General features: G+C 47.0%; 1 protein-coding gene across 2 annotated transcripts in view; it reads right to left on the reverse strand.

Annotated features, from left to right (window-relative positions):
• Positions 1–18,322, reverse strand: part of LOC18426556 (polyribonucleotide nucleotidyltransferase) — a 101,229-nt gene that overhangs the window by 28,129 nt on the left and 54,778 nt on the right. The window lies entirely within an intron of this gene.

The raw sequence follows: 18,322 nt of genomic DNA on the forward strand, positions 1-18,322 counted from the left end.
CTACTGCTCAAAAAGTAAAAAACGTACGTAAAAACTACAAGAACTATTGCTCAGAAAGTCAAAAAAACTAACTTCCCATTTAAACAAAACAAATTATATCGGCTACCATAACCAACCAATGAATGTACCATAAGAAACTGACAAGTGAACTAGATCTCACAGCCAAACTCACCGTGGAAGAAGTAGTTCAAGCAAATTTATGAAAAGGAATCATATACATTATAATTAGAAGGGCCGAGATAGAAGCAGAATATGATTTAAAAGGAAATAACATGTTAAATCACATCAGATCAAACAATTTGGCAATAATGAGCAATTCAAATCAAATCGGATATAAATTGGCTTAATATTCTAATGATTTTTCCAACTCAGCTTATTTTTAGAGATCACTGCCAAGACCTGGCTGTATACATGTCTGTCCACGCTTTTTTTCCCTTATTTATTTTTGAGAGGATGTTCATTTTGGAGAAACCCAGAGATTTTTATATTAATTGGAATCAGAAGCCAATTTCACCCATATCTCTCATGGTTGAGCATTAATATACGAAATGGCCCCAGCACTTCACTTTTTTCGTTAATAAATTTTGTACTTTTGTTTTATTGTAAGTTTTGGAAAAGTTTTACGTTGACTACCTAACTAACACAACCAAACTCCTTTACCAGGGTAAATAACTAAGGCTATTTATGACATGAAATGGGTGCATCAAAAAGCCAATTCGATTTTATGCCGGGGAGGTCAATAACCGAGAGTAGTTTCCTACTTAGGCAACTGATTGAGAAGTTTAGGACGAAGGGAAAAGACCTCCACATGGTCTTTATTGATCTAGAGAAAGCTTATTACAGAGTACCTCGAGATTTGATTTGGTGGGTGTTTAAAACAAAAGGAGTCTCCTGACACTACATCGACTTAGTGAGAGATATGTACAATGGAGCGTTGTGTAGTGTACGAACAACTAGCGAAGAAATGAGTGAGTTTTCAATGACAATAGATCAACAATAGGGGTCAGCATTGAGCCCGTCCCTTTCTCTTAGTCACGGATAACTTAACTAGGCATCTACAAGATGAGGTACTATGGTGTATCTTATTCACATATGACATAGTTTTGATCGTTGAGACCCGAAACGGCGTCAGCACAAAGTTAGAACTTGGGAGGGATGCAAGATTTTAAAATTAGCCGAACTAAGACAGAGTATATGGAAAGCAAATTTAATAATAGGAGTAGAGATGGGGAAGTAGTGAAAATTGATGGCCAGGAAATATCAAAAAACGCACACTTTCGATATCGTGGGTCGATAATTCAGGAAAATTGAGAGATTGAGAAAAATGTTGCACACAAAATTAAAGATGAGTGGGTGAAGTGGAGATGTACAACTGGAATTTTATGTGATGGTCGTATATCAATGAAGCTAAAGGGCAAGTTTTATAAGACAACGGTGAGGCCAGTTTTGCTCTATGGGATAGAATGTAAAAACAATATACCCATAGAATGAGTGCAGCGAAGATGAGGATGTTGAGATGGATGAGTGGAAAGACAAGAAGGGATAGAATTCGAAATGAATACGTTAAGTAAAATTTAGGTGTGGTACCAATAGGTGATAAGATGAGAGAGTAGAGTTAGGTGGGCTGGCCATATGTGGCACAAATCCAGTAAAACACCTGTAAAGAGGTGCAAGTTAGTTCAAGTAGAAGGCTTAAAAATGGCAAGGGGTAGGCCCAAAAGTACATAGTTGGAAGTAGTGAAAAAATATATGGGGACTTATGGCCTCAATGAGAGTATTGCCCTTCATAGAGCAGAATGACATACTAGGATTTGTGTAGGCGACCCCAATTACTTGGGAAAAGGCTTTAACGACAACGACTTACTATTTTATCCATTTTCTCTTTAAAAGTTTCCCATTTCCTCTTTTCTAACTTTTATATCACCATAACAGAGAAATTTGTTCACATCGACCATTTATTGAGCTCCATAAATCAATCCGCTGATTTAACAAAGCTTCAAGTATCCAAGTAGGGCACCAATGAGATAGAACAAAATGCATTATGAAATCAAACTGGATCGTCAAGCATGAAGCAATCAAGAAAAATAAAGCAAAATCAATTCAATAGTCACACAATTTGTGTGAATAAGTGTCCAACTAATGCAGTAATGAAAATAGAAAGTATTAAAAATCCATTTTATTATTTTTATTTCTCTTATATTTAAGTTAATACGACCTATATGTCCTATTTCCAATTCATATAGGCAGTTTTGGCTTTCTCTAATTTTACTAATATAAAAGATATTTGAGAGGTGCGTGAAATTTATCGGAGAATCACATAACTCTCACTTCCTCTCCCTCTTTTCTTTTCATCTCTCCTGCGCCCCCCCACCACCTTCTTTCTTTAACATGATATCAGAATCATTTTCTTCCCTCTTGCTTTTGTTCTCTACCCTAAATATTTCCTCCATCGGGATTTTCTTGTCTATCTTATAAAAGGGTTACTTCCTACGCTGTTTGATCCAAACCATGGGGTTTTCTCCTTTTATTTATTTTTTCTTTTCTTTTCATTTTTGTGTGTGCAAAAACTCATGGGGTTGTGCGTTTAGTGTGGTGATGTTGTTGTTCATGTGATGATCGAGATAAAAGTTTGTAAGCAACCGTGAATGATTCGCCAAAGCTTCTCTCAAAAACCTGTTAAGGTGTTGCTCTAGTCTACTCAGAGAGTGGCAACATGTTGATGCTCAGATTTGGATGATGGGTTATTGCCTTAGTTTGGTCAAGTGTGAGAAAGTGACTATGCTCTGAGTAATAAGTCTCTCTCTCTCTCTCTCTCTCTCTCTCTCTCTCTCTCTCTCTCTCCCTTGAAAATTGTTAACTCAATATTAAGTGTAAAGGATTTACAGGTCACAAAAAATTGGTTACCCATAAAGAGAGCACTATAAGAATACCACCCCCCCAGTGGTAGTATCAAAAAATGCTAGACAAGCAAGTGATTATAAAAAAACAAGTCCCCAAGATGACAAAGACATGTGCGCTAAAGAGTCGCCTAAAGAGCCCCTTCTATGGTGGCGTCCACTCAACCAATAGGAGAGCGAACGAGAAGACGAAGGTGCCTTCATGGTTTCTGAAGATGGCCCCGATACACGCTGGGCCCGGGTTGCGAAGGGAGCAACCATCGAAGTTGCGCTTGACGTGGTCTGGGTCCGACAATCTCCAAAGGGAAGTGCAGGGTGGAGAATAGCTACCTAATTAAGATGGAAGTCAGAAGTGGAAAGGAGCTTGAAGCGGTTGTGGTTGATGGCCCAAAAGATGACCAAGGACCTGATACTATTAGTCGATGCCCTTGAGTTGGTGATCTGACCGCGAAAACTACGATGGTTGCGCTCTATCTAGATATTCCAAAGGGTGGCAGCAACCGAAGCTCTCTAAAGCATAGTGACTAATATGGGCCACGGGAGGAAGCGCATTTGGTGGAAGAGCTGGGGCAGACTTGGGTGTCACTTAGGTCTAATTGAACAACTTAAGAAGGTCAACGCACAGAAAAGTAGCAGATTTGTAGTGTAGGAAGAGGTACAAGTTGGTTTCCTCGTCTTCCAGACACATGCAACAGTGATTAGGGATCATCATGCCTCTCCTTTGGAGCTGATCGACTGCCAAGGCTCTCTCCGACAAGGTGATCCAATAGAAGACTTGAATCTTGGGGGGATGAAAGGGATCCAAGCTTTGGCAACAATAGAGTGTAGGTGTGAGGGGTCCCGCGAAAAGGCAATAAGTTTATAATAAAAGGAGGAAACAGAGAAAACTCTGGAAGGGGTAGGAGACGAGATGATTTTATCCTCGCCATGAGGGGGGAGATAGAAGGAACGAAGAAGAGCGGAGAGTTCCAGAAAGGCCAAGATTTTGTTGTCACGGAGATTTCTATGGAAGTTCGGATTCTAGGCTGTGGAGTTCCCTTCGATAGAAAGGAGTTTAGCAATTGAAGAATCTAGGGGTTTCTAACAAGGCGAAAAGGGTCATGAAAGCGAACCATGAGGGCATTATGGCCAATCCAAAGGTCTGACCAAAACCATATTCGATTGTCAGTTCTGGAGTTGGAAACAAATGTGAGACTTAAAATGGGTAGAGGCTGCAAAGCCATGATCTCCAAGCACCAGAGGAGTTAAGAGGCCCCACTTGGGAGCAGCCATGGAGAAGCGTAAGATGATATTTGTTGCAAAGGGCATGCTGGCACAGTTGACCATCTTGTATAGCTAGCTACCAGCACCATTTGCCAAGCAGCACCATTTGCCATGCTGGATGCGTATACTGAGACAACCGAGGGCATTAGGTTTGCAAATTTTGCTCAAAGAGATGAGATGATATTTCCTTGACTCCATGTTGCCAGACCAAAGGAAATTGCGATCAGATGTTCGAGATGTTGCGCCACTGAGACTAGCATGTGGAAAAGCAACATTTGAAAATTTGGGACATTAGATAGGGATCTCTATCTTCTTTTTTTTAAGAAAGAAAAATAGTTCCTGTCATTCCACTAGACTTGGTATAAGTGGTTGTCTTCAGATGACCCTAGTTGGTTCCTTTATCTTTTATTTCATACCAAATGACTAATGAAACTAAACTTGGAACCTTCCGTCTTTCCTGAATACGTGGGGATACAAATTACTTCAACAAAATTAAATAAGTCCAATTATACCGTATGAGCTCAATCTATTAAGGTATTCCATGGTGCTAGGGGGGAATTGAAGTACTTGACTGAAAACAATCCTAGTGAGTCCGATAGTAGATATGAAGAGTAGATGATAGAGAATTGCATAATCATGACTTGTTTGTGGAGTAGTATGGAGCTCAAATAAGTGCAAATGTGATGTTTCTTAATACTGCTAAAGAAATTTGGGACATTCTAAAACAAACACATTCATTAGATAAGAACATCTCTTCTGTATTTGAACTGTTCGAGAAAATGTTTCAATTGCAATAAGGCGATAAGAGTGTCAGTGAAAAATATAATGCTTTAAAGATATGTGGGAAGAGCTGAATGTTGATCAACCTACATATGGTGATGTAGAATTACAAAGAAAGCAACATGAAGAATTCGGAGTTGCCAAATTTTTATCAAGTCTTAACCTTGAGTACCATTCTCTGTTTATTGACAAATTTTGGCAACCAGTGAGTTGTCATCTCTTTAATAATATGCATGTGCATTCAACGTGTCAACATATCTGCCTCTTAATCTTTTTTTGACTTAGAATATTAGTGATGGATCACCATTGAATATGTTTGTGGGAAGAGGTGATGGAGGTAGAGGTAAGGGGTGTAGTCGTGACTGAGAAAAAAGGTCGTAGTAGAGGTGATGGAGGCAGGGGTCGTAGAACTCGAAAGCATAATCGTACAGTTGATAAGTGTTGGGATAAGATTATTAAACTTATTTGGGCAAATCAAGTTATAGATCTAAGAATGATGTTTATCTGAATGGACCTAGTGACAATAACTACAATCAAATTCCGCTGGTGGCTCTATTGTGTTTAGTATTTACAAAAGAAGAGTACAATAAATTTGTTAAATAAGTACGACAGCCTAGTATCCATCCTTCCACTTCCCATGCCATCCTTGCCGAAAGGAGGAATGAATGGGGAGGAGATCCAGTGTTCGTTGTTTTCGTCTCCACCCCCTCACCTGGAACAATATCTATGACATGTATCCTAAAACCTACCTTCCCCCACCACCACCCGTTAACCCTCCTACTTCTCCCCCTCGCCCTAAGCCCTCCTCATTGGATACATCCCAGCCCCAGATAACTGCCCACCCACATCCAAAGTGCACCTTGCTTGTTTCGCCTCACTCTCAAAAGTCTCTTTTGCACAAGCAGTTGCCTCAAACAAAACTCCTACCATTTCTCCTCCCACCATCCCTTCGCCCTTAAGAGGCCACTCTTCTTCCTCTGTTGGTTCTCCCTTCCTCCCTTCCTGCATCCACTCCCCTTCTAAAGAGACTTCGAAGAACAAATCTCAACTCCTAGCGTCGCTAGTAGGAAGTTTCCAACCTGCACGTGATGATCTAAGAGGGAGAGAAAATTGGGCCAGAAGACTTTGGAAGGAGCCAAACTTAACCTGCAGATGCCTATCTAGTGACGACTTCCTTTTCTCCTTTCCTTCACCAGATGAAGCCCAACATGCATTACAGGAAGCCACTTGCCCTTCCTTCAAAGGGGCCTCCTGTCTACTTCGGGCGTGGTCGCCTAAAGAAGGCTCTTTCAGAACACAAAGAGTATGGCTTACCCTAAATCACATCCCCCTTCATGCATGGGCCCTCGAAACTTTTCGGAGAGTGGCGGCTGCTTGTGGTTCTCTGGTATCCATTCACTGGATTTCACTGGAGACTCTTCCTCTGGGCTCCATTCGACTCCTCTTGGAAGTTTTAGATACTAGTCGGATCCCACAAACTGTTTGGCTCGAAATAGAAGAGCTCTACTACCCTGTCTCCGTTTCGTGGTCGTCGACCTCACACCCCCCACCCCATTTTCTTCAACAAGCAAGCAGTAACCCAGCATCGAAAACCTCCGCTCAACCCTGGACTCTGGTGACCAGAATAAAGAGACACCGCAAGAGGCCCCACCGGCGTCCTCCGGACCGGGCCCAACTCAAAGCGAGCAACCCGGGACAATTTCCACTGAGGAAGTTGTACTGGCGTCCACGTGTCCAATACCACGACCAATCCAGGTGAAAGGTACTGGACACCAAGCATTCAAAGCTTTCATCGAGCTCGCAGGCCTCAACTGACCCGAATTCCAATGCCTTGACCGGGTCACCTCTTTTTGTCAATCCCCCCTCACCCCATCGACCCAGGAGAGAAGTGGTGGAGGACTCTAACCCCTCCCCCCCCTCTTCGGGCCAACAGGGTCGACCCGGCCCATCCTCCTCTTTCCTCCCGCAGCCCGTCTCTTCGAATGCATTATGTCCTAAGCCACCATCATTATTACCCCCCTGCCACACTTCAGCCTCCCTTTCTACGTGTCCTCTCGAGCCCCCCCACCCTGCACACTCATCGCCTTCCCCCCCACCTGTCTTCGTCCGATGCCCACCTGTCGTTTTCGACACCCACCCCTCGCCTTCTACTGCAGCCGCCTTCACCCTCACACTTGTCTTTGACCGACGCCCACCTGTCGGTTGCACCGACTACGCCCCTACTCTTGTCCCTGACGGAGTCTGTGACCCCGGACCTTCTGATGACCGATGTTGCCAATCTGTCTCCATCACCGCCTCTTTCTGTTCCTCAGACTTTGTCACCCACCCCCTTTACCCCTCCAGCCTTTTCCCATCAATCCTCCAGCCTCTATCCTACCAAACCCACTAAGTGAGTCACCCCAACAGCACCCCGCCATTGATCGCTTTTCTCTAGAAGGTGACACATGGCTTAACTGCACCTCATTTCACGCAAAACCCCTGCCTCCCCTTAATGTTAACTTGACTTCCCCTCCCTTGGTTAACCCCCTCGGCTTCTCCTGTTCCCTCTCTTCCAACCCCAGCTCTGCCGCAAAACCTCTGGTTCCCTACGACCAGATCCCTCTTACCCTTCCCTTTCTCCCAACCCATCTGACCCATCCCAACCGCTAACCCTCCAACCCTCTCCTATTCCCTACTCCTCTTTGTTGGAAGGTATTTTTCATCAATATGCGGCGTCCACTCAAAAAAGGCTTAGCAAGTAGTGGAAATTCGGACATTCTCATAACAGCCCCAGAACTTGCCAAGATCTTCATGAGGTCTCTCAAGACTCTCCAGCCAAGTTTCACCGCATTCCAAAATGTTTAAAGCAATGCAGACTGAGAAACAGTTCCGGCAGAATCGGCCTCGAGCACCCTGAAACGGACTCCTATAACTAGAGCTACATTTTCAGCGTCTCAAATTGTTGTGGGACCACCACCATTGGATCCGTCACGGTTGAAAACCCCCAGGGGTAAAGTTTCAGCTCAAACGGACATTCCAGGAAGAAGTTACAGGCGAAAGAGTAAAACAAGAGAAGCCGCACGCTATTTCCGTGCGACCACCCTGCAACACTACACCATTGAAGGGACTTTCGACGCTCATATCTCACTCGTCCTAAGTCGGATCGCGCTCAAATTCGGTTAGCATGTTCGTCCAGTCAAGACGAGCAATTTGTTATGTGGCAACCCCCGTGATGATACCTGAGCGCGAAGAAAAGCTAGAGAGAAGTTGTTGATCCGTGAAGAAATATGCAGAAAAATCGACAGCATCATACCTCGCTCAACTGGCTAAATCACCCTGCTCGCGAGCCCGATCAACACGAGACCAATTCCATTGCGGGTGTAAGGTCTCGGGCCATCTCTGACCCGAACCCCGTACATGATTAACGGTCGGATTCTGCACACGAAGCCAACAAACAGACTGCAAATTCCGTCGCCCGAATCCTTGATTCCGGCCAAAATTCCAAACATGCAAAGTCTTCGTTAAGCAACGGAATCGAGCTGCGTTTGATGCCCCGTGATCGTAGTGGCATGCTCAGTGTGATTTAGTGAAGAAAACACAAAAAAACATCGAGGAACGAACACACTATTGATCCAAAGTTTCAAGATCTACTCAAATTTCAAGTCACATGATTGTGCACCAAAAACACGATCCATGGCTCGAAGTTGGTATCAAATCGATCGTCATCGCGAACCTTACAAGAAAACAATCATCTTACGATCAATCAGGTATCAGAACGACCCCGGATCAGCCATGCAAGATCACGCAAGTCTTAGGGCAACATAAGGACTGCTCTGGAATTCCACGACTTGTTAGGAATGGGCAAATCTGTCATTTTGTACCCTATTTTCTAATTTCTTTTAATTTAATTTAATGTTAATTTCCAGCAAATAGCGTTACTTTTGATCATCCATCCATGTTTGGGGGAATACTTCTATATATACATACCATCATTGTACGAAAAGAAGAGACAGAGGCATACACACACGAGAGAGTTTCACTTAATACAAGTTTCTCTTTCTTACCATTGTGTTGTCGCGTTTGAGAGAGTGAGGTGAGAGAAACTTTTTAACCGGTACCCCTATGGTTGAGGTAAACCTTCTCTCTTCTTTTTCTTTTCTTCTCTCTCTCTTCTCCCCTCTCTGTTCCCTCTTCTTTGTCTGAGTTCCTTGCAAAGGTCTTGCACGGCAGTGGCAGTGCCGTGCATGCCTCTCCCTTGGTCCCACAGGTTATGCATGGCGATGACAGCACCATGCACGAGTCCCCCTCCCCTTCTATTCGTCTGTCTCTTTCTTCCAGTGAAGTCTGTAGGCACTGCCTATCGCCGTCCACAGACATAGCTGTGAAGTCTCGACGAAGAACCCAGACGGCAGAGCTTGTTGCCGCCTGCAGGGGTCCTCTTATACTGCACGTCTAGCGGAGACGACGATACCTATCGCCACCCGCTAGAGGCTCTGGTGACACCCATCGCAGTCTGCGAGCTTCCTCCGCGCAACCGGCGCCCATCGCCATTCTCCCTGCGTCCCGTGCCTATCGTCGTGCAACCTAGGAGAAGCTTTCGCCGTGTGCCTCGTCAAGAGTTGACGCCGTCCACAAGGGATGCGTCGTCTCCTTACATTGCCCACCGCGATGCCTATTGACGTTCAGGCTTTCCCTTCTCTTTGTCGTCTGGTTCTCTCCTCTTCACCTCTTTCTCCTCTCACTTGATTGCGAGTAGACCTAGCCTATCACCGACACGCCAACCACGGTTTCGAGTAGTATTGCTGCCGTGCTGGTCCCGAGAACCATGTCCGTCTTGCTGCCACTCCGAGTCGGTAATTTCTGACTGTCATGCTAGTCTCACTCCTACGTCAAGCTCTCTTCTCTTTTCTATCTTTCACTGAACCTTGCACTTCATCGCCTTCTCATGTGAACGTGTACTGCCCTAAGACAAGCGCTTACAAATTAACCATAGAAGTGTTGTGAAGAAAAACAAGAGGATTACAGGTCAAGGGAAGCGATTCCAAACCAGCTCAAGCAGGTAGGGGGACTTTCTTCGTGATCTAAGACGCGCCCACACGAGCTAGCCCGAGTAAGTCCTGAACCCACCTAAAATTCCTCTCATTGGTTGGTATACCTGCCTTTGCCCTCGACAAGGTTCAAAGAGAGCGATCTAAAATCCCGAGTTCACTAGAAACCCGTGACATGTGCCGCCAGATCACTTAGATCCGAAGGGTGAGATTGAGGCACCTAACCAGCTTGGCGACTCCATTGGGGAACTTACTACCCCTTAGTCAGTTCGCTCTTGTTTGACCAACTTCTTTTTTTACTTTCTGCACCTATTTCTATGGCACCTGGGTTGTTCAACCCGTTGATCCGGGTCAGGAACTTCCTTATCCCTGCACTCGTGGCTATCCTAGGGAAGTGAGTCGCTCAAGCCTCCTTCCCTGCTCTACTTCTGAGTTAGGACTCACGATCCAGCATTCACTTTCCACAGCTCAAGGCAGGGCTAGCTCTATGCCACCTCGAGCACAGGAGGGTCGACTGTTCCGTCTTCCCTCCCGGCACACACAGCTTCACCTTGTGAGAGACAAGCTCCCGCCTCATCCCCCACAAACACAAGCTCGTGGGTCTCGACCTCCTCAGGTCGATCCCATTGACCGACGGCTAACCCTAAAGGTGCACACTCACCATCTTTGCAGATACCTATCGGATCCCGACTCAGGCGGAGTCACGAACCTGCTTCTTCCTTCGCCATGTCCCCGACGCCAAGCAAGCACCTCCAGCCTTGTTACTCAAAGGTCTTCCCTAAGAGTACCATCTTGAGCCAACCCCAGGTCAACCAAACACCCGAGCCTCACAAAGGAATTAGGGGCAACGGCTTGATGTCAGACAGAGGCCTCCGGCCTCCAAGACAGGAACCCAAGCTGCCCTCCATCCTTAGGACCCACTCCCTGCTCCAGCTCATAGACATGGCCCTCGCATGCTCAAAGAAAACGGGGCAATCCAGGTCTCAGCTCGGTTCTGGACTGAGGTCCACAGCCGCCTCAGGATCAAGCAGAAAAGAGGCTTACAGATCTTGACCAGGGAAACCACCAAGGCAGTCGAGGTTACCACCCCTAACGACCTCCTGCCTTGTAATCCCTTCTTCCCTCTTCAAACTCCAGAACCTGAGCAAGTCTAGAAATACTGTTCGGTGATCACCACCCAGAAGTCACGGTCCCAAGACCGTCAAGAACCGGTCCTCACAAGATCAGCAAACAAAGCCCGAGTTCAGTCGGGGCAAGTTGAGCCCCTCCAGACAGACGTGCCACGCACGACTCGCCAGTCTCGGCAGTCCGCTGCATCACCTGACTCTAACCTTCCAGAAGAAACGGTCAGTGTCATGGTGATCATTGACTCGAACGACACTCCGGAGGAGCGGATGAACAAGTTCGAGGAAATGATGCAAGCCATCCTCGGAAGATGGAGAGCCTAGAGGCCTTTAGGTCCCCTTCTTCGTCTGATTCCCCGACCGGTGAGGACATAGCTAATAGGCAAACTCCCCCTCCAATCTCCCAAGACAGCGCCTCTTCTCACAAGGTCTCCCAAACTGACATAGATACTATGGTGGCCCATAGCCTCAACAACAAGGTCCCGGGCATGTAGGAGATGCCACTCTACCAAAAGTCGTATCCTTCGTACGTTGACCAGGTGTCGTTTTCCCCGAACTACCAAAAAGGGAAACTCCCCCTGTTCAATGGTACCACGTCTCTCACCAGCATACAGCCCACTTCCCAGCGGCCTGCCGGGAGACAGCAACTAATGGACGTCCCCTCCTCCACCAGTTCGTCGAGACTCTCAAAGGACCATCCTTCCAATGGTATGCTCGGCTGCAGCCAAACTCGGTGTACACTTGACAAGAAATGGAGCAGTTGTTCTACTTCTACGAAGTCCAAAGGAATGTGGAAACCATCGAGCTCCTCACTTTGATGCAAGACCCTGGTGAGCCGGTTGACAAGTTCATCATCCGATGGAGAGAGCTAGCGACCTTTCACGCCACTCCCAAGATCGAGAAGGAAGCAGTCCACACCGGCATACGAAACATGCTTCCCGAGATCGCCCTACATGTCAAGGCATCCAATCTACCCTCCATGTCAGAGCTCATCTCTAAGGCAGTTCGTGTCGAGGGATTGTTCAAGCACCACGGCAACCCTCGTCAGCAATCTCCCGACTCAAACTCTCAGCACTTAAAGAAGTTTGTCCCTGAGACTAAAACTTATGATGAGTTCAAGACTAATGCACCTCGAATCGAAGGGGTGAGGAAGCCATGAATTATGAGTCCCTCTCCAATCAAACACTAAGGGGTGCGAAAGCCACTGCTCCCCCATTCGAGGTCATTGAAGCCACAGCAGGCTGCCACAAAACGAAGCAAGGAGTAGGCTATTCTCTCTCGTCTAAAACCATGAAAGAGCGGAAGCAATGAAATGAAGAAGAAAAAGAGGGAACAAAAGACATGCCATGCACAGGGAAGAGAAAACAGTCATTTCATTCATCAATCAAAGATGGTTACAAATATTAGCAAAAAGGCAAAAAGGGGGATTCTATCGCTATTTGGGTACAAAGAGCTATGAATAGAAATATCCGGTCAAATCTCAAAGCTAAGCCTATAATGGTCCTGTTGTGCCCACTTGATCCCGTCCTTCAAAGCTGCCGCCTGGAGGAGTGCAAACTTTCTAACCAAAGGAGGATATTCCCCATGCACCAACTGAGATGAAAATAGGTCCTTTCCCACCTCGCGGGCCACAATAATCAAGCTTTGCAAATCGCTGATGTTGCATTCACGAATCGTCATGTCATCCTCATTCTCAAAGCATGCGATTTCTTTAGCAATCGAGGGAACCTCTGAAGGCAAAATCTAGAAATCAGGATGAACGAACTGACGCATGAGCAGGCTGGTTCTAAGGTTACCCAAGTGTTCCACCACAGAATCTGTGACAGTTAAAGGCTCGAGAAAGAATCTAAGTAGTCTGATAGAGAGATACTCCTCAGTAGAAGCTGATTCTTCTAAATACAGAACTTCCCTAGCTTGATGAGCCATCTCAATCACTTTCACTTTGAACAAGTCTGCGCAAGGAACATCGAAGTCTAAGAGGTTGTCTATCAGCCTCTTCGCCAAAGAAGGGAACATGATCAGCTTGAAGAGAGAAGCCTGGCTGAAAAGTTGATAAGTGGCTCTAAGAAGATCACGGCTGTTGTCTGTAGAGACATTATGGCAATTAAGCCTGGTGACTTGTGCAGGAAAGGGCATCACAGCCTGCAATACAACAAAGCCTCCCCAGATGCGCCAGACAAGAGGGTGAATGACTTGCCCAGAAAAGGAGGTGACTACAAAGGCTGAACCTATGATTGGTTCCCTACGAGCAGAACGTGCACGACTCCCTCTCAAGGTGGCAAGAGGGATCGCCTTGTTGCCCATGATTACCAGGCTGTACTCGCACTCACCTCCGGAGACAAGATGTTGAGGAGAGGGATGCAGTTCATTCTCAGTAAAAAGGGGCTCTTCGTCCTCAAAGACGAGGCCCCTGTTTGAAGAGGCCTGCACCCTGAAAGCTTTAGAGACCTTAGCTGATCGTGGAGAAGGCATGTGTCAGAGGGCTTTTATCCAAAAGCATAAACTATTCACCCGGTCACGAAGAAACTGCACTCATCAGGCGGGACTATCGTCGTCTGCCCACTGAGATGCAATCATCGTCTCGCAGTCAAAGGCAAGACTATCACCACCAGGAGGGAATCGACGTCTCACGATCAGCCAAGGACTATCGACGTCTCGCGAACCAAGGCGTATTAATGCCTTGCTACAACTGTCACCACGTGCCGCACGTGCGACCCTTGAAATCCGGAAACGCCACCCGACACTTGCGGCATGGCCATCGCCGCGCGTGCGGAGGGTGACCGTTCGCCGCCCCACGACCCTCTGTCTTCGCGACTGTTACGGTCCCACGACCCTCCGGGTTCCCACCGGCGTTTCCCCTCTCCGTCGGGGAATCCACCCCTGTTCACCGGGAAAATCCTTCCCGCCTTCTGTTTGTTGCTGGAGTTGGCGAAAACCACCAGAAATCCCCGAAAGCTGCAACCCTACGGATTGCCCTTCTCCATCGTTTCCCACTTCAGCAGTTTGCCAAAGTCACCGGAATTCTACTAAGTTTCCGGTGAACTCAATGCAACCCCTTCTCCTTCTCCTTCAACAACCAGAGAGTTGACAAAGCCCTCTGAACTCCCTGCGACGTCCCCTTTAGCAGCAAAACGACCGGAGGAGCACTAGAACTCCGACACGGCACATCTGCAAATCCTGCTAAGGCCTCGAGAAGCCCTATTCCTTGCTCATAAAGCCTCGACACTTCCTAAAAAGGTTCGCAATCACGCTGCGAAGCTTCGCACCTCCAGAAGCTCACCAGAAAAATCCCTAAAGACCTATCCCTGCAAGTTTTGGCCAGGAAGTGCTCGTCAGAAAACCCTCACCAGAAAGCTTCTCTCTCTACGAAGTTTTCTACAGTTTTACCCTTCGTTAAAACAGTAAACTTTCTCCCCTTTTTATACCGCGTGGTACCGCGAACTGCCCCCGACAAACTCAGAATGACGCTCCATTCCCCAGCTCTTGATGGCGATAAGACCAAACCGGGGCGGGCCAAGCCCGAGACCAAGCATCATCGTCGCGGCCCTCGTAAAGACTTGCGTCGCATGCCTCATCAAAAGGCTAGTGTCCCACGCCCCATCAAGACTTTTACCGTGCGCCTCGACCACAGACTATCACCGCGCATCTCGTCCAGAGGTTATCGCCATGTGTCTCGTCCAGGAATCACTGTCGCGCGTCTCGTCCACAAATCACCGCCACACGAAACGTCAGAGCCTACTGCCGCGTGCTTCACGAAGGGACCTAACGCATCACCTAGGCTTAGTGATGCATGTGCCACTCCACACTTGGTGTCGCGCGCATGCCTTGGCACTCCCCTCTGGACCATTGTCCTGCCTCTTCAGGAAGTTCTTTCCCTGCGTCACAGTCTTACTCCTCAGGGAGTCCAGTCTCTGGTGACGGCCCTGTTCCCCATAGAGTCGCATGCCTTCATCACTTAATGGTCTACATTGCATGACCTTAAACTGCACAGCCATGGTTCGTATTGCATGACTCTAAACTGCACAGCCATGGTCCGCATTGCATGACCTTAAACTGCACAGCCATGGTCCGCATTGCATGACCTTAAACTGCATAAACATGGTCCGCATTGCATGACCTTAAACTGCACAGACATGGTCCGCATTGCATGACCTTAAACTGCTTAGCCATGGTCCGCATTGCATGACCTTAAACTGCACAGCCATGGTCCGCATTGCATGACCTTAAACTGCACTGCCACGGTCTATGATGCATGACCCTAAACTGAATAGCCATGGTCCAAACTATACAACCCTAAATTGTAACAGAAGTCTAATTGCACGACCTTAAACTGCACGGTCCTGGTTGCATGACCTAAAACTACATAACCACAGTCCAAGCTATATGACCTTAAACCATAGTGCGCGTCCTGGCCGCATGACGTTAAACTGCTTTGCCCAAGTCTAGGAGGCGCGACCTTAAAATATGCCCCGTTAGCAGCACACCCCTTACACGTGCATCTTCGCACACGCCTTCCCTAACCACTCATTTGTGTGCGCGTACCCTCTTCTCCCCAATGAACCTACGTAGGCGTGTACGCCCTTTATGTGCATCACCACGCACGTCTTCCTTAGCCAGCCCATTCGTGTGCGCGGGCCACCTTCACCATCTTTCATCATCCCCCAGTGAGTCTTACCCATGCTCACCAAACGGCAAGCCACCTTGGCATCCGTATTCGCCTCAGCTAGTGGGTTGCCACCTTTCACCTACCATCCAATCAACTCTTCACAGGCAACTTCATGCCATCCTCCCAAGTGAGTCAAAGTCATCACCAAACTCACTCTATGGCCTCTACAGACTGCCATTCCTTACTGCTACGGTCCAGCTGTATGACCCTAAACTATAGGCCGCAAGACGTTGAAAGGCTTCGCACAGGCCTTGAAGGCACGACCCTAAAACACGTCCTCTCAAAAAAACAAGGCATGGTGTACACCTGGACAAGGGAACGCCATGAGTAAAAAGGACAAACGGACATGGTTACAAAATCATGAGTAAGAGAGTTTCATGGAAAAACAAAAACCCAGGCACGGTGAACACCTCAAAAAGGCACCGTGGGCAAAATGGATGAAAAGGGTGGACAATGATCGCAAGGTCATGGGCAAAAGAGCCCAGAAATAACAGAAGTTAGTGAAAGCCGTCGTCACTGCACCACTTCTGTTAAAGTTAAAACCCGCGCCAGGGCGCATAAGATCTCCCCGGTTTCATGGCTCATCAGGGAGTGAGAGTCGCATAAGATCTCCCCAATTCAACAACAACAGGAGTCCTTGAGGGTGAAGACGATGACCAAAAGATCCCTCCAAAAATGTTAAGAGTCATCGCAAAGGCAAGAAACTGACGAAGCCAGGGTCTAACCAGCCTCAAGCTTCAGGGTAGTCTTCGCCAAACCCCTTAGCCTACATGGGACCAGACTTTCAGGTTGGGTCAGAGCCCCCAACTGGACCCCGTTAGACGAGACCTACAGGAGGTACCTTGAAGATCAAAAGGAAACCTAGTGTAGCAGCAAACAACGGCGAGCGAAGGTTCGTAGCATTGTTCCTTCAAAAAAAGGCGTGGTTTTGTGCGAGGAGGTCCTGACAAAAGCCTCATGCTCCAGAACCACGGATAGCCTCTTTAGGGTGCAGACTCTACAAAGATCCCTCAAACTTCTCGAATGATTGCACTTCTCGATTCTCTCGAAGCGCAACATTCGACGGGGCATGCTGTTGGAGATTATTTTTCATTAACATGGGGCCCCTGCATAATAAAGGCCTAGCAAGTAGTGAAAACTCAAACAGTCTCAAAACAGCCCCAGAACTTGCCAAGATCTTCATGAGGTATCTCAAGAGTCTACTGCCAAGTTTCGTCGCATTTGGACAAGTGTAAGCCAGTGCAGATTGAGAAACAATTCTAGCAGAATCGGCCTCTAGCACCCTGAAACGGATCCCTATAACTAGAGCTACATTTTCAACGTCTCAAATTGTTGTGGGACCACCACCATTGGATCTGGCACGGTTGAAAACCCCCAAGGGTCAAGTTTCACCTCAAATGGACATTCCAAGAAGAATTTATAGGCGAAAGAGTGAAACAGGAGAGTCACACGCTATTCCCGTGCGGCAACCCTGCAACACTACACCATTGAAGGAACAGCCGCGACCAGTGACTTTCGACGCTCATATCTCACTCGTCCTAAGCCGGATCGCGCTCAAATTTGGTGAGCATGTTCGTCTAGACAAGACGAGCGATTCAATATGTGGCATGCCCAATGACTCTACCCGAGCGCGAAGAAATGCTAGAGAGAAGTAGCTGATCCGTGAAGAAAAGTGCAGAAAATTCAATAGCGTCGTGCCTCGCTTGAGTGGCCAAATCACGCCGCTCGTGAGCCCAATCAACACGAGACCAATTCCATTGCGGGCATAAGCTCTCGGGCAATCTCTGACAAAGGTCTCGGGCCATCTCTGACCCGAACCTCGTACATGATTAACGGTCGGATTCTGCACACGAAGCCAACGAACAGACTGCAAATTCTGTCGCCCGAATCCTTGATTCCGGCCAAAATTCCAAACTTGCAAAATCTTCGTTCGGCCACGGAATGGAGTTGCGTTTGGTGCCCCGTGATTGTAGTAGCATTCTCAGTGTGATTCAACGAAGAAAATACATAAAACATCAAGGAAAGAGCACACTATCGATCCAAAGTTTCAAGATCTGCCTAATTTCAAGTCACATGATCGTGCACCAAAAACACAATCCATGGCTCGAAGTTGGTATCAAATCGATTGCTATCCCGAGCCCTACAAGAAAACAATCATCTTACGATGAACCAGGCATCAGAACGACCCCGGATCAGTCATGCAAGATCATGCAAGTCCTAGGGCAACATAGGGACTGTTCTGGAATTCCACAACTTGTTAGGACGGGGAAAAATCTGTCATTATGCATCCTATTTTCTAATTTCTTTTAATTCAATTTAATCTGAATTTCCAGCAATTAGGGTTACTTTTGATCATCCACCCATGTTTGCGGCATACTTCTTCTATATACACATACCATCATTGTACGAAAAGAAGAAGCAGAGGCATACAAACACAAGAGAGAGTTTTCACTTAATACAAGTTTCTCTTTCTTACCATTGTGGTGTCACATTGAGAGAAAGAGTGAGGTGAGAGAAACTTTTTGACCGGTACCCCTAGTGTTGAGGTAAACCTTCTCTCTTCTT

Source organism: Amborella trichopoda, chromosome 9, assembly GCF_054954075.1.
Source record: "Amborella trichopoda isolate Santa Cruz 75 chromosome 9, AtrichopodaSantaCruz75HAP2 v2.0, whole genome shotgun sequence".
Classification (NCBI taxonomy): domain Eukaryota; kingdom Viridiplantae; phylum Streptophyta; class Magnoliopsida; order Amborellales; family Amborellaceae; genus Amborella; species Amborella trichopoda.